This window comes from Canis lupus, chromosome 14 (genome assembly GCF_003254725.2).
Source record: "Canis lupus dingo isolate Sandy chromosome 14, ASM325472v2, whole genome shotgun sequence".
In the NCBI taxonomy this organism is placed as follows: Eukaryota; Metazoa; Chordata; class Mammalia; order Carnivora; family Canidae; genus Canis; species Canis lupus.
The window spans coordinates 17,224,624-17,241,902 of NC_064256.1; positions in this window are offsets into that span (position 1 = coordinate 17,224,624).

Genomic DNA, 17,279 nt, shown 5'->3' on the forward strand with positions numbered 1-17,279 from the left:
TCAGCCACATACAGCTCTTTAAATTTAAATTACTTAATTAAATAACATTGAAAATTCCACTCTGCAATCACACTAGCCATTAATGGCTATAGTATTGGACAGCCCAGATATGAAGCATTTCCATCATTGCAGAAAGTTATATTGGACAGCCTTGGTATAGATCATATAGAGAACTACATTTGGACTCTGAATCCTGCTATATCATCTTCAATTTCTTTTAATGAAGATTCATTGAGCATTTACTTCAGGCAAGACATTGGGCAAGGTACATATTCATACAAAGATGAATGTGATAGCAACTGAAATGCCTGGAGCTTATATTTGAGAATTAGAAATATATATTTATTTTGTTAAGATTTTATTTATTTATTCATGAGAGACACACAGAAAGAGGCAGAGACACAGGCAGAGGGAGAAGCAGGCTCCCTGTGGGGAACCCGATGTGGGACTCGATCCCAGGACCCTGGGATCACACCCTACGCCAAATGCAGATGCTCAATTACTGAGCCACCCAGGCATACCTAGAAATATATATTTAAATGTCTACCTATATTATGACAGAAATGTGCATGCTGCAGCAGGAGGTTAAGCAAATTGCCATGCTTAGACAAGTAGAGAAGGATGGAACCATTTCACACTGATCTTCAGGAGTACAAGCGTCCTAAGATAACAAGCACTGTCCTGATTGAGAAGCTGTTCATTTCCATGCAGCCGGCTCCATGTCAACAGCATTTGAAATGCATTCCATCAGAATTACTTTGAAAATGTGTACAAAATAAGATTTTTGGTGAGAAGAAGACATAAGAAACATGAGAGGCACCACATGCTAATGGAAAGAACATAGAATTTGAAGTCAGAAAACCTATTTGAGAAGTAGCCCTATTCTTACAAGCTGTGTGACCTTGGGTAAACCACTTCACGTCTCTGAGCCTCAGAACCCTTGTTTTCAAAGTGAAGGAAATAATCCCTACTCCATCTGCCCCATAAGCTAATACTATAAGAGTTAACATGTTTATAAAAGCACCTTACACAAAGCAAAGTGCTATGTTATTATCTCTGAAAATGATATGAAACTTTGAAGGACATATAATGCATTGCTGGCAAGTAAATTTTGAACTACATGTGGAAGGTTCAAATTCTGCACAATGAATGGTATCAAGTTCTCAATCTATAAATCTTTGTTGAGATTTAAAAGCAAAAATATACACTGTCTGCCATCAGCTTTATCTCTTCTACTGGGGCCATGACCAACCCAAGTTCATCCTGATCCCAGAGGACAGTTTGCCTCATGCCAGCATGAAGGAGGCCACATCACTGCAGGTGAACTTACCTTGAATAACAAACAATTAAAATTTTCCTGGTTAGGGCAAGTCAATCAGTGAATGGGAAGGTGGGATAGGTTTGTTTGCTATGGAGAATAGAATGGATCAGTGGGATCATTGCAACAGTGTACAAATGGAAGGAAAGGAGGCCTTGGAACAATCACTAGATACGTGTTCTGCTGGTTTTATGAGGAATTTTAATAAGAATTTCACACTTTGTAACCAGAAGTTTTGGGTCTGTCCATGAAAATGCTAAATGCCTCTGTAAACGTAAAACGACACCACTTTCACTTTCCTGCAACTCCTGGCAATAGCATGGGATGATTTCTTTTTTCACCAGAGAGTGCGACTAGATTGGGTTTTCTTCCAGATGTGTAGGGAATGGTTTTAATTACCTGGTGCCATGCCTTAGTTTTTGAGCACCCCCTCGAACCAATTGAGTTTGGCAGTGCCAACAAAAGCGGAACCATGGAAGGGGCCTTGAAGCCATCCAAGCTATGGTTTTGCCATGTTCACCATGTAACTGGCACAGACTTGTGTAAAATAGAATAGAAATGCTTATACTGGGATGCAAGCACTGAAAGCATAAATTTTCAACAAGGAGGTCTAAGGTTAAAATAATAAACTTCAAGTGATGCATGCCACATGTGACATTTTGGTTCCAGACGTAACAACCCAAACCAAGGTCTTTTGCTTGACAATTCCAAAACAATATTACTCTCCTAGGTTTCTGATTTTGATTTTGCCTCAATTGCTCACAGATTATACTTTGGCAAACTTGAAGACAACACAGTACTGTTTAAAATGCACATGCCAGGAAGCCTTCATGATGATCTGCACTAAATCATCCCTGAATTCTTCGTTCCTGTGGTCACTTAACCATTTCCACAAATGTGGCATGGACTTTTCTTCTGGAAGAAAATTTGAAATAATCGCTCTAAGTAAGTAGTGCAGTGAACTCTCCCCCTCCTTGAATAAAACAATAGACATTTGTTCTGATATAATTGGCCATTTATCCCAGATCTCAGCAATTTATAGCTCAACTTTCTGAAACTGGAATCACAACATTTTAGTAGCAAATTATAGACTTATCAGTCACGGAAAAGTACGGAAGTGGGCTCCAAGAAATTCAAGTTTTGGTATGCATTTCATAACCCAGTTGAAAGGTCCGTAGTCTTTGAATTTCTTCATTATTTTGAAATTCTACTTTTATTTTGAAGACTTTGAAGCAGATATTTCATCTTTAAATGCTTCAATCTTAAGATCCTGAAGGTCAGAAGTATAAAATAATCCTGGAAATAAGTATTATTTAGTTTTCTATTCTATCAACATATCTTTGTGAGGAAGGTAAGTTATTGACAACCTTCCCTCATTACATTATAAAAAGGCCCAAGACCACAGAAATGATTAGCAATGAAGCCAAACAATGTGATTATTTGAAGGCCACCTTATTTAAAAATATACTGATGGCGTTTTCCATATTTTATTTGAACTACATAAGCATAGGTACATTTGCAATATAAGTACCATATAACACAATAAGAAAATATTAAAAGAGCAATGAGAGGATCAACCAGATTGTTTCTGAATTCCAGAGGTAATGTATGCTAGGTAGCTGAATGCCTTTTAAAAAAAAAAAAAAAACAACACCAACAACAAAAAAAAAAAAAACACCTCTTCAGAAACACTACTCAAAGGGAAAATAATATTAGGACACAGGCAAAAGTGGAGAACTGCAAGTCAGTCATAATCCAGGTATATCCAGATAAAAGCTTAAGGAAGCAGTGCATTCTAGGAGAAAAGCCAAAAGGAGACAAATGACCATAAAATTTCAGAGCTATAAGGACCCACCTGTTCCACCCCAGCATTTTACAAATGAGGCAAATGAGGTCCAGATACAGAATTAGCCTGAATTGAGGGCAAGATTACAACCACAATTAGGTCCCCTGCTCCTATTCAACCAGTGCTCATCCTGCTAGACCCAAGTCTTTAGTCCCAGTTCTGGCCATAACATTTGTCAGTGAGTGATACCAAGAAAATCACAAAATCTTTCTATACCTCTGATTTCTCCCCTGTATGAGCAGGATAATATCAACCACTCTATCGTCTTCATAAGATGATTGTACAATATCATTACATAGACAATTAGCATAATAAAGTTACACACTCAAAAGAATAAAAAGGAAATATCAAAGTCGTTTGTTTTTTAAAGATTATTTGAAGTTACAAATGGATAGGAAATTCTCAAAGTTCAAGGCCCTGAAGAAGCCTAGAGTCAGTAAATCCACAGACCAGTCCTAAAACAAAAATGTTTCATCTTCTTTCAAATGCTTTTCCAAAGTTATCCAAGTAAAAATGATCATGGAGAAAAAAAGAAAATCATGGCATCTGAATTAATAGGCATTAGACACTTGAAACATGGAACTGCAATAAATGTGCAAATTTAAATTTGGAAGTTTTCCTTTTGTGTTCTCTTCATAGTTATTCATGATACAGGAAATATCATTTGCAAGCAAAGATAAACATTCTTCAGTGAGGCCAGCAAACACTCTTTGTAGCAAAAACTTACTAATGAACATCTTCTCACTAGTGGGTCCCTACCACTTACAAAGAAGAAAAACAAACTAATTATTTTTCTTGAATTTTTTTCAATTTTTATATTTTATAAATTAAGCAAAAAGATGACTGAAAGACTCTGAGCCCTTTAAATCATATTTTATAGCATTTTTCTTCACCTAGCCATAATATAGGAGGAAAGAGTTCATTCTTACTGGTACTTATTTATGAAAGATACCAATATGTTATTACTTCTTACTTCAAATTATATAGAAGAAATTGGCATAGAAATAGACTTATTAGCTCATTTCATCATAATTAATGTGCTTATAATAACTAAAGAAAATAAGGATTCTTGCATGACCCTGTGTCTGGAAGGATTCTTCTAACATAGGAAAGCCAGGTCCTTTCCTGATAAATTCAGATCTTTCTAGCTTAAGAACATGGAAATAAGCATAGATTCCAGTGATTCCAATTAAAACCAACATAGCCATGTCAATAACCAGTAAATTGTTGAAAATCAAGGTTGATTAGAAATGAGTTCAGAGGGATCCCTGGGTGGCGCAGTGGTTTGGCGCCTGCCTTTGGCCCGGGGCATGATCCTGGAGACCCTGGATCGACTCCCACGTCGGGCTCCCGGTGCATGGAGCCTGCTTCTCCCTCTGCCTGTGTCTCTGCCTCTCTCTCTCTCTCTCTCTCTGTGTGACTATCATAAATAAATAAAAATTAAAAAAAAAAAAAAAAGAAATGAGTTCAGAAATAAACCCATCACATAAAGCCAAAATGCTATCACATATATGGTCAAGAATCTCAGTACTTGTAGCTGTGTGCTAGATATATCAAGCACACAACTGCAAGTACTACTTCAGTTCCAGATAGTTCAATTCGTTTTGTTCTCTGATGATAGACCGATTCTCTGTTGCATACCCACCATCTGTCCTACTCAGAGCCTCAGTGGTAAGAGAAACTTCACAAGAGTGTATGGTGTAAGAGCAAATTCCGCACCACTACAGTATCAGGGGAAGGGGGTGAGGACTTTTCAAGGTAGAGGCCCTATGGTAATGTAATAATGACTAAAGGTGGAAAAGGACTTCCCCTTCTGGCCACAACAGAGAAACCTATCCTCTTAAACAACTATAAAACTTGACAAGACATATGAAGTAACTGTTTTCAGATGTTGAACAAGAGGCAAAACCCGATCCCCGAGAGAAGGGAAATAAATAAGTTGAGCCTGGAAGTGCTTTACAGATCTCAGGGTAGGGTCCTGAGGACACAGGTCAGAATTCGGGGCCACTGAGGCAGCCAGAATTCATGGAGCACAGTACTGTATAGAAAGGGGCTATGTAATTTGTCTCCATAGATACATAATTCCAAGTTGAGAAGAGTGCTAGAAAGGAAGAAATAGAAGTTCCAAAATCCTCACAGGGGCCTCCTTCAGTCTTTGAGTCTTTGATACATGAACAAGACTCTACAAAGCCAGGGAAAGAACGACTACAGGGAAGCTGTGAACAACTAGCAGAGTTCCCACAGGATTCAAAAATATTCAAGTTTCAAGCTGCCAACATAGAGAGACCTCACTGAACACCCCAAGAATTCAATAGATCCTAGAAAGAATAGGACTTAGCATAGCTACTGTAGCCCTAGTAAAGGTACTCTGCATCTGCCCCACACAGCTTAAAAACCAGCCTCAAAAGGTCAAACAAATGGCTGTTTTGCCAAGCAGACCATGTAAACCCTTTAGTAATACAAGGTGTTAACTATGCTGCTTATCATTAAAGCATGGCCAATGTGTGTTTATGCTGCATTAGGTCAGACAATCTTACTCCAGATCTACAGGCAAAATCTTAAGTGGTCAAGAAATCAACTAGGTGAAAATTACAGGCAGGCTCTATTTTTCTTGGTATTTTTCAAGACCAAGGCAGAAGGTATGCTTTGCAAATTCAGCACAGTCTTAACAAGAAAATCCTGAATCAGTCAATGGACCTTGTTGAGCACCCCTGGAACCCATCTCAGTATTTTCACCAATCCCTCAAACACCTATCAGTGGCATGCCTAACTCCTTTCTCCTAAAAATACTAACATTTAAAAGGGTTTGTTGGTGCCAGGCAATGTGCTGAGCTCTTTACATGCATCATCTCATCTCCACAACCCTATGAGGCAGGATTACTATTACTCCTATTTGCAGATAATAAAACAGGCTTGGAGAAGTTTGGCCTGATGTGCTAAATGTCATGAATATGCTAAGGGATGGAGAAAGGCTTCTAGCCCACAGCTATAGGACTCCAAAGCCAGGCACTTAATCACACATGATTCCCTATGTTGAGAGTGAACATACAGATTTTACTCACATTCTCCAAATTTCCACACGAGAATTTCTACAATAACATAGCAATCAGGTAAGTAAATAAAAGCAAGACTTTCCTCTATATCTCTTACATGATTCCTTCCTTCATATCTCAGGCAACTGGGGCAAACTAAATTGTATGAATTTTTGTTTTGATCTGGGCATGGGTGAGGGGGTGTGGTAGCATTTTTAAATTATGGGGTCTGAATAACTTTCTTTCTGTTGTGGTATTTTTATCAAAAATGACACTTTCCAAAGGAGGCCAAATTCCTTGATACAGTCTGCTCTAAACTCTCATCTATAATTTTACTCTAAACATAACTTTCTCTATTGGTTCAGCTAATCATTTAAAGATGCTATAGACATTCTTAAGTGTTTAGATTTTCATGAAAACCTGACTGCCGCAGAAACTCGCAGCATAACCCTAGACAAGTCAGTGATTTCCTAGGCCACAGTACCCTTGTGTAGAAAAAGAGGACCATGAACTATATTGGCATTCACCAAATTACTTATCACAGAACAGTCCTAAGAGATACTTACTTCAAGAAAGAAGTTCCAGGTTAAATAAGAAGGAGGAAAGCTACAAACAAGAGCTCCCATTTAGAAACTTGTGATCCATTAGCAATGGATAATCTGTTAGCAAATTAAGACTTCAGAAAAGTCTTTCAGTAAAGAAATCTGTTTAACTTTGTTTAATTTCAAATTCCCAACGTTTATTTGACCATAAAACCATTTCCCTGGAAAAATGTCTACAGACATATGGAAGTAATAGCCATTCAGTCACTCAAAAAGAAAAAAAAAAAAAAAACTATTTATTGAGCATCTACTATATGCCAGATGGTGCACTGGATATTTGGGATACAAGAATAAATATCAATCCTGTTCTCCCAGAACCTAGAGTCAGGAAGATAAACAATAAATAAACAACAAATAATAGATATATCATTCAGTTGAGAAAAGTGCTGTGAAGGAAATAGGTTTTTTAATAGAAAATAATGACAAGGGGCTATATTTAGATAAGATAGTGGGAAAAAGGCCTGTCTAAAATAATATACCAAGATATCATAGTATCTTAAGTGATACTAATAAAATTTTTGAGATCCTCATATTATTATTATTATCATTTAAATTAATGTTTGAAGAGTGAGAAAGGCATGTGAAGAACAGAGGAAGGCATTCCAGGTAAAATACCAACACCTGTGAAAACCCCAGGGTGTGAAACTGATTAACAAACTCAGAGAATAAAAAGGCCAGTGAGGCCCAAGGGCAAGGAGTTACTTCTGGGGAAATGGAGGGATTGGCAGGGGTCAGGTCATGCAGGGCTTCAGGTTTTTCAGGAAGAGCCTGGGTTTTTGTTTTGTTTCTTTGTTTTTTTTTTTTTAAGATTTTATTTATTTATTTGAGAGAAAGAGTGTGCATGAGTAAGAACACGAGACTGGCAGAGGGGCAGAGGGTGAGGGAGAAGCAAAGTCCCCGCTGAGCATGGAACCCTATGCCAACTCTATCCTAGGACCCCAGGATCATGACCTGAGCTGAAGGCAGACACTTAACCACTGAGCCAACCAGGTGCCCCAGGTTTTTTTTGTTTTGTCTATTTGTTTTTTAAAGATTTTATTTTAAAATATACCCAGGTAATACCTACACCAAACATGGGGCTTGAACTCACAACCTTGAGATCAAGAGTTGCATGCTCCACTGACTGAACCACCTGGGTGCCCCATTTTTTAAAATATTTTTTTAAAGATTTTATTTGAGAGAGTGTGAGAAAACACAAGCAGGAGCAGAGGCATATGGAGAGGGAGAATTAGACTCCCTGCTGAACAGGAAGCCTGACACAGGGCTAGATTCCAAGACCTCAGGACCACCATCTGAGCTGAAGGCAGACACTTTACTGACTGAGCCACCCAGAGGCCCCATGTTTTATTCTAGTATAAGGGAAAGGAATTTAAACTAGGAACTCACCTGATTGATGGAACTGGGTTTTTAAAGGATCACTTTAGCTATCCTGCGAGGAACAGTTTGGAAAGCCAAGAAAATATTTAGGAAGAATAAGAAGCTGTATTAGTTTTCAACTGCTGCTATACTAAATTTTCCAGAAGTTGGTGGCTGAAACAATAGAAACTTCTTATCCTACAGTTCTGAAGGTCTGATATCTGACATGGGTCTCACTGAGCTAAAATCAGCAGGACTCCATTCCTTTCTAGAGCTGAATCAATTACTTGTTCATTCAGGTTGTTGGCAGAACTCCGTTCTCTCAGGTTATAGAACTGAGATCCCTGTTTTCATGTTGGCTGTAAGCTTGAGCCGTTCTCTGCTTCTAAAAGCCACTCACATTCCTTGGCCTATGGTAGCCTTTCTCTCCAAAGCCAGCAACAGTGGGCTAACTCTTTCTCTTACTTCAAACGTCTCCTCTTTTTCATTGCCTGCCTCTGACTCAACCAAAAATATTCTTCACTTTTTTATATAAATTTATTTTTTATTGGTGTTCAATTTGCCAACATATAGAATAACACCTAGTGCTCATCCCATCAAGTGCCCCCCTCAGTGCCCATCACCCAGTCACCCCCACTCCCCCCCACCTCCCCTTCCACCACCCCTAGTTCGTTTCCCAGAGTTAGGAGTCTCTCATGTTCTGTCTCCCTTTCTGATATTTCCCACTCATTTTTTCTCCTTTCCCCTTTATTCTCTTTCACTATTTTTTATATTCCCCAAATGAATGAGACCATATAATGTTTGTCCTTCTCCAATTGACTTATTTCACTCAGCATAATACCCTCCAGTTCCATCCACATCGAAGCAATTGTGGGTATTTGTCATTTCTAATGGCTGAGTAATATTCCATTGTATACATAAACCACATCTTCTTTATCCATTCATATTATTCACTTTAAAGGACACATGTGAATTAGGTAGGGCCCATCCATATAATGCAGAATAATCTCCCCAGCTGAAGGTTCATATCCTTAATTACACTGGCTAAAATCCCTTTTGCCATGTAAGGTAACATAGTCACAGATTCTGGGGACCAAAGTGCACACATCTTTGGGGGAAGAGGAGGAGAAGCATTATACTGCCTACCACAAAAGCAGTGGTAGCAGTTCCAAGTGACAAATGAGGAAAAATTAGACTAGTGTGATGGCAATGGGAAAGGAAAGACTGATTTAAGGCATATTTTGGAGGCAGAATTAATAAGCTTGGTGATGATTGATTATATGGTGAAGGGGTGGGCGAAAGAGAAGGAAATCAAGGCTGACTCCTAAACTCTGGTCTTTCAGGTTTATCAGCTAAATTCCAGGAGAGGCCTTTTATAAAATAAAGGCTGGGTGTGAAACCGATTTTAAAGAAAAATTCAACAGTTCTGTTTTCTGTGGAAGACTCCTAGAAAAACAACCACATCATCTTTGAGATCTCTTACTACTTTAATACTCTAAGAATTTGTAAAGGTATCTCTTCTATTGGGGGTTCAAAGTGCCTAAATTTTTAAATTATCATTCCTATTGTCTTGATAAATATATAGTCAAGGGTGACTTGTTTATCACATTCTTTGGAGTAGAGGGAAACTCAGTACATTAGTTATCTATTACTGTATTAAAAATTGCCCCCAAATGTAGCTGTTTATAACAATACAGTTTCCTAGGAGTCAGGAATCCAAACACTAATTAGCTGGGTCCTCTGCTTCATGATATTTCATGAGGCTGTAATCAAGATATTGGTCAGGGCTGGGGTCTCAACTAATGGCCCAACTGGGGAACGAGTACATGAGCGTGTTACATGGTTATTGGCAGGATTCAGTTCTTTGAATATTGTTGTACTGAGGGCCTCAGTTACTCAATGACTGTTGACCAGAGGCAACAGTTCAATTTCCTGTGGGCCTCTTCACCATTTACATCATCAAAGCTAGCAAGAGAGACAAAGTCTACTAGAAAGTCACAATCTTTTCTAACTTAATCACAGAAATGACATCTCCTCAGTATTGCCATATTCTATTGGTTAGAAGCAAGTTAGTTAAAGGGAAGGAATTATACTAGGCCATGAATACCTGGGAGGCAGGGATCATTGGGGGTCATCCTCAGGACTACAGACCACAGAGGAAAACAAGTAACCATGTAAGTGAAAAGGGAAAATGAGGAAGGCAACCTTCATCTTCTCAACTTTTTTCAGACAGGAGTCCTGAACAGCATTCCTTAGCCAGCAGATTGTTCTCAGGAGAGGTGATAGGAAACCACTTATAAGGTAGAAAAGGACAATCCAAGAGGGATTGCAAGTCAGTCTGATAATATCTTCTAAAGATTATAATGGGGGAAGGGTGATTAACACAAGTTACTTTAAAATATTTTTTATTCAAAATTAATTTGCTAACAGAAGATTTTGGCAGAATTAGAGCAAAAATACAAGAAGAAAACAAAATATTTTGGAAAACACACTAGTCAGTTCTCAGAAATAACAATAAAAAACATAGTAAGCAATTGTTAATGGAAATCTCTTAAAAATAGAATGCTTCCAAATTCTTCCATCTTGAATATTATCCTACACATTTTTTAAGTAGAAATAAGGGCAAGGACCACTTTCCTCATCTTCTCAAGAAGCACCTGTGACTCTAATCATGCTCTTCCTTTCTCCTTTTTATTTTCCTTTAACTTTAGAATTACTTGAATGCTGCTCTATTGGAATAAAAGCTTATAATTTCAATTGTGAAAAATAGACAAATCTAATATACCAATATTACAAATGTACCATACTAATGTTAGATGTTAATAATTATACAAACTTGGCATGGGGTAGGTAGAAACTTTCTGTAGTATCTTTCATAATTTTTCTAGAAGTCTAAACTTTTCTAAAAATGTTTATATTTTAAAAGAAAACACATATCCCAAAATAAACATGTTAATGGAAGTGAAAGAAAATGAACAACACAGATTGTCTAATTTTCTTTCCTTCTAGTGGCAAAGACTCTGCTTTGCCTTGGAGTAGGTGCCCAGGCTGAGGCTTAATATCACAGGGACTCCTGCTCTGGCACTTTATCTGCAGCAGGATTCTCAGCAGAGTACAGACTCAGCTCCAGATTTCTGAAAACATCTCATGTTAAAAAATCGGTTTAACTCCTCATTCCCTAAGCCAGCAGTCTAGAATACTACCCTAGGGAGACCTTCCTAGAAAAATACCAAAAGGATGGTAAAAGCTAGGCAAAGAGATGTTGCTCCCTGTATTTACAACACTGAGAAAATTAAAGCAACTAAGTGTTCAATGATAGAAGTATGATTAATGGACAATCTACTCACAGAAATAGCCACTAAATGATGAAGATTATGTTACATGAGGGAAAAAATTATTATATCATGCATATGCTTACAAGATAGGTGGGGTTTTTTTTTTCTTTTAAAGATTTTATTTATTTGGGAGGGAGAGTAAGAGAGAGAGAGAGAATGAGCAGAGAGAGAGGCAGAGAGAGAGGGAGAAGCAGGATCCCATTAAGCAGGGAGCCCAATGTGGGGCTCAATCCCAGGACTCTGGGATCGTGACCTGAGCCCAAGGCAGGCTCCCAAGATAGGTGCTTTAGATCAAAACATAAAAATGTACGTAATATGTGAATATAAGTTTTGTCTGTGACCACCAAAGGGTCTAGATTATTAATCTTATAAATGACTCCCCCTCCTTTAAAATGTCTCTCATTTACAAATCTCTGTTATACACCAGGCAGTGTTCTTTTCTTCATGTACCATATCTTGAAAGCAGATTCTTGACACAGAGTTATAGTGAATGCTTTGAGTAACAGCACAACATGATCCACAGCAGATATGAGGGTCCTCTTGGGACACCTGGGTGGTTCAGTGGTTGAGCTTTGGCTCAGGGCGTGATGTTACAGTCCTGGAATGGAGTCCCACATCGGGCTTCCTACATGGAGCCTGCTTCTCCTCTCTCTGCCTGTCTCTGCCTCTCTGTGTCTCTTGTGAATAAATTAATAAAATCTTTGGGGGGAAAAAAAAGATATCAGGGTCCTCTTACAGATGGTTGGTAAGACATGTGGGCCCTCCTCCCCCATAGCAACATGTATTACTTTTCCCAAACCATGCTGTGGGTTCAAGAGGACAATATTCAATTCAGTAAACCTTAGTGAACATCTATTAGTTGCCAGGCACTCTGCAAAATGCTAGTGACTCAAAGGTGAGCAAAATGGACATGGATCTTTTTCTCATGAATTTCACAATCTAGTGTGAGATAGAAATAACCCCACCAATATCTGTAGTAGAAAATCATGTTCCTATTATGAAAGGAAATAGAGTGTTATGAAAGAATATTATCAGAGGACTTACTTTATATGAAGAACAATTTTTGTGCAAAGATGTAGCACACATCTAGAACTATTTTTTAAAGGTTTTATTTATTTATTCATGAGAATACGGAGAGGAGAGAGAGAGAGGCACAGACACAGGCAGAGGGGAGAAGCAGGCTCCACGCAGGGAGCCCAACATGAGACTTGATCCCGGGTCTCTAAGATCATGCCCTGGGCTGAAGGTGGAGCTAAACCGCTGAGCCACCCAGACTGCCCACATTTAGCACTATTTTTGTGGGCTATTTGTTTACCTGAAAATTTTGGAGACAACATGAAACTTAAATGTCCATCCCATTCACAAAGATTAACAATAAAGTCTTGCTGTAGGTCTTCCAGCTTCAGAAACAATACACTTCCTAACTTCTCAGCTTCCCTGTAACTCCACTAAATGTTCCAAATTCTTAGCAGAAACATTTTAATCTCATTTTTTCTGGAGCTGGCCTCACATTGAATCTTGTAGAAGATTTCACTGCCCACTACAAGCCTAAATCCTTTTGTTTTTTTTTATCCTAAACACACACACAAACACAGAAAAATGTGTAACAGCTGCAGAAATAGGTGTGTAAGAACATTTACAACTGGTCTCCCTGGCATTTATACCCCTTTTCTCTGGCATGACCCTAACATTCACATGAAGTTCTACCTATTTCCCATTCTCAGCCTGCTGTGCTGGATAGGACACACTTCCCAGCTCCATGGGTGGAGTACACAACTCAGTCCAAAGTCAACCTGGCCTTTGTTCAAGACAGGTAAGTGACATAAGCCAGTCTAATAGAAGCATATCTCAGGCCTTGTGCTAAGAACAGTGGGATAAAGAATCTTGCTCTATTTCACTGGTCTTGAAGCTTTGAAGGATTAGCCCCAGGAACTTCTGACAGCCATCTTGTAATTACAAAGAGAGGGCTTGAGAATAGATTGAACACAGGAAAAGTGATGGAGTGATGGAGAAAGAAGCAGACAGATAACAATTTGATCCCCAGACTCCAGGGCAGTTTTCCCTTGCATATCCCACATCTGCTCTGTGGCAAATAGTATTCACTGCTGAACATACACTGGAAATAAAGGTCAACCAACAATCAACACAGACTCCTCTCTTTTACTCCTGCAGTTGGACCATCTAGCAGGCTGTTCACCTCACTTTTAGATTTTCCATGCAATCATTAGACACAAGTCCACTGTGTTTCCTTAACCACAGGGGACCCACATCAAATTCTTCATGCCACCTGTTAAATCTTTCTCTTAATATGAGAAGAAGTAGGAGGCATTCTCCCAACCCACCTTCTTGGAGATAAAACTCAGCACAACAGTCTCCAAAGAAATTCTTACAAATCCTGAAACCACCTCTACTTTCTCAACCTTTTCGTGACTTTTATGTGGGCAAAGAATTTAAGAATAATCTAACCAGTTCTCCATTTACTCCTTTGGAAATTCCTTCTGTATTAAGAACTACCTCCTCCCTTAGAATGCAGCATTAATTGTATCTTTGCATCTTGGCAGAAATGTCCATTTTGGTATTCTGTTACACCTGTGAACATCACCCATGGCATATGGGGGGAAAAAAAGTGAAAACTACTTCAATGTTTTCACATTTCTTAGAGTCCAAAATGAGGAAGTATGACCCCAAGATAATCATAGATAAAACCAAGTTTATATTTTCAGTACTCTGAGAACTTGGAAGGGTTTAGAGGAAAGCAATCAAGATGATTAAGTGGTATAAATTAAGGACAATGAAATTATCATCTAAAAGTACATACCTAACTGTAATCATCACATACAACAATGCCTATACTCTAGGGGAGTATGTCAAGCTATTTCATCAAACTCCTAACAAATTTGACCTGGCTATACGAGAATAGATGAACCTAAATCCTGTGAGGAAGGATTATTAATTTAATGGGTTCTTCATGAAGGCTATGGGTCTTTCCTTGAGTTAATTTTAAAAACAGAAAATACTTTTTAATTTAAATTCAATTTATATAACATAGTGTATTATTAGTTTCAGGAATAAAGTTTAGTGATTCATCAGTTACATCTAACATCCCATGCTCATTACATCAAGCGTCCTCCTTAATGTCCGTCACCTAGTTACCCCATTCTCTCCCCTCCCTCCCCTCCAGCAATCCTCAGTTTGTTTCCTATAGTTAATAGTGTCTTATGGTTTGCCCCTCTCTCTGTTTTCATCTTATTTTCCATCCATGTCATTGCAAATGGCAAAATTTCATTCTTTTGGTTGGCTGAGTGATATTCTGATATGTGTATATATTGGCTATTGTGGACATTGCTGCTATAAACATTGGGGTACAGGTGCCCTTTTGAATCACTGTGTTTGTATGCTCTGGATAAATACCCAGCAGTTCAATTGTTTGTTGGGTCATCAAGTAGCTCTATTTTTAACTTTTTGAGGAACCTTCATACTGTCTTCCAGAGTGACTGTACCAGTTTGCATTCACACCAACTGTGTGAGAGGGTTCTCCTTTCTCCACATCCTCACCAATACCTGTTGTTTCCTGAGTTATTTTTAGCCATTCTAACCACTGTGAGGTGGTATCTTATTGAGGTTTTTATTTGTATTTCCCTGATGCTGAGTGATGTGGAGTATTTTTTCATGTGTCTGTTGGCCTTTTGTATGTCTTCTTTGGAGAAATGTTTTCTGCCCATTTCTTCACCATATTTCTTGTTTTCTGGGTGTTGAGTTTGATAGGGTTTTTTTTTTCAAGATTTTATTCATTTATTCATAACAGAGAGAGAGAGAGAGAGGCAGAGACAGGGCAGATGGAGAAGCAGGCTCCACGCAAAGAGCCTAATGTGGGACTCAATCCCCGGACTCTGGGATCACGCCCTGAGCCGAAGGCAGACGCTCAACCAATGAGCTATCCAGGTGTCTCTGATAAGTTCTTTATAGATTTGGATACTAGGGACACCTGGGTGGCTCAGCGGTTGAGCGTCTGCCTTCGGCTCAGGGCGTGATCCCGGGATCCGGAATCGAGTCCCACATCGGGCTCCAATTTTGATGGATTCCTATCTCACGTTTAAGTCTTTTATCTGTTTCAAGTTTATTTTTGTGTGTCATGTAAGAAGGTGGTCCAGTTTCATTCTTCTGTCTGTGGCTATGCAGTTTTCTCAACAGGATTTGTTGTAGAAACATTTTTCCATTGGATATTCTTTCCTGCTTTATTAAAGACTAGTTGACCATAGAGTTGAGGGTCCATTTCTGGGTTCTCTCTACTGTTCCATTGATCTATATGTCTGTTTTGTGCCAGTACCATCTTAAGTTTCTCTTTAAAATAGCAGAAATCTTGCTCTAAAAGAGGGTGTGAACTCTTTACTGTAAATCTTTTTTTAAGTTTAATTCCAGTGTAGCTAACATACAGTATTATATTACTTTCTGGTGTACAATATAGTGATTCATGAATTCTAGACATTACTCAGTGCTCATTATCATAACTGTACCCTTAATCTCTATCTATTTCACCCATTGCCCTCCCCCACCTACCTTCAGTAACCATCAGTTTGTTCTCTAAAATTAAGAGTCTTTTTTTTTTTGGTTTGTCTCTTTTTATCTTTGTTCATTTGTTTTGTTTCTTAAATTGCACATATGAGTGAAATCCTATGATATTTGTCTTTCTCTGATGAATTAATTCACTTAGCATTATATACTTTAGACCAATTCATGTTATTATAAATGGCAAAAATTCATTCTTTTTTATGGCTGAGTAATATTCCTGTGTGTGTGTGTGTGTGTGTGTAATTTTTCTTTGTTCGTCCATCTATTCATGGACACTTGGGCAACTTCCATATCTTGGCTATTATAAATCTACAATTAAAATAGAGGTGCATATATCTTTTCAAATTAGTTTTTTCATAGTTTTTGGATAAAAATTCAGTAGTGGAATTACTGGATCAGATGGTATTTCTATTTTTAATTTTTTGAGGAACCTCCATACTGTTTCCCACAGTGGCTGCACAGTTTATATTCCCACCAATAGTGTATGAGGGTTGCTATTTTTCCACATCCTCACCAACACTTGTTTCCAGTGTTTTAGATTTTAGCTATTTGGACAAGCATCATGAGATATTTCATTATAGTTTTGATTTGCATTTTCCTGATAAGTGATGTTGAACACCTTTTCATGTGTCATGTGTCTGTTGGCTGTCTATAGGACTTTGGAGAAATGTCTGTTCATGTCTTCTGCCTGTTTTTTAATTGGATTGTTTGGCTTTTTGGTGTAGAGTTGTAGAAATTTTTTATACATTTTGGATACTAAATTTTTATTGGATATGTCATTTGCAAATATCTTTTCCCATTTAGTAGGTCATCTTTTGTTTTGTTGATTGTTTCCTTCATTGTGCACAAGTTTTTTATTTCGATGTAGTCCTAGTAGTTTATTTTTTTCTTTTATTTCCCCTGCCTCAGGAGACCTATTTAGAGAAATGTTGCTATGACTAGTGTCAGTGAAATTACTGCCAGTGTGCTTTTCTAAGAATTTTGTGGTTTCATGTCTCATGTTTAGGTCCTCAATCCATTTGGACTCTATTTTTGTATTTGGCATAGGAAAGTGATACAGTTTCATTCTCTTTGCATTTTCCTGTCAAGTTTTCTTAATGCCCCTTGTTAAAGAGAATTTTTCCCATTGCATATTCTTGCCTCCTTTGTCATAGATTGACCATATCTATGGTCATATCTATGACCATATCTAACTCCATAGATTGTTTTCAGTAGTATGAG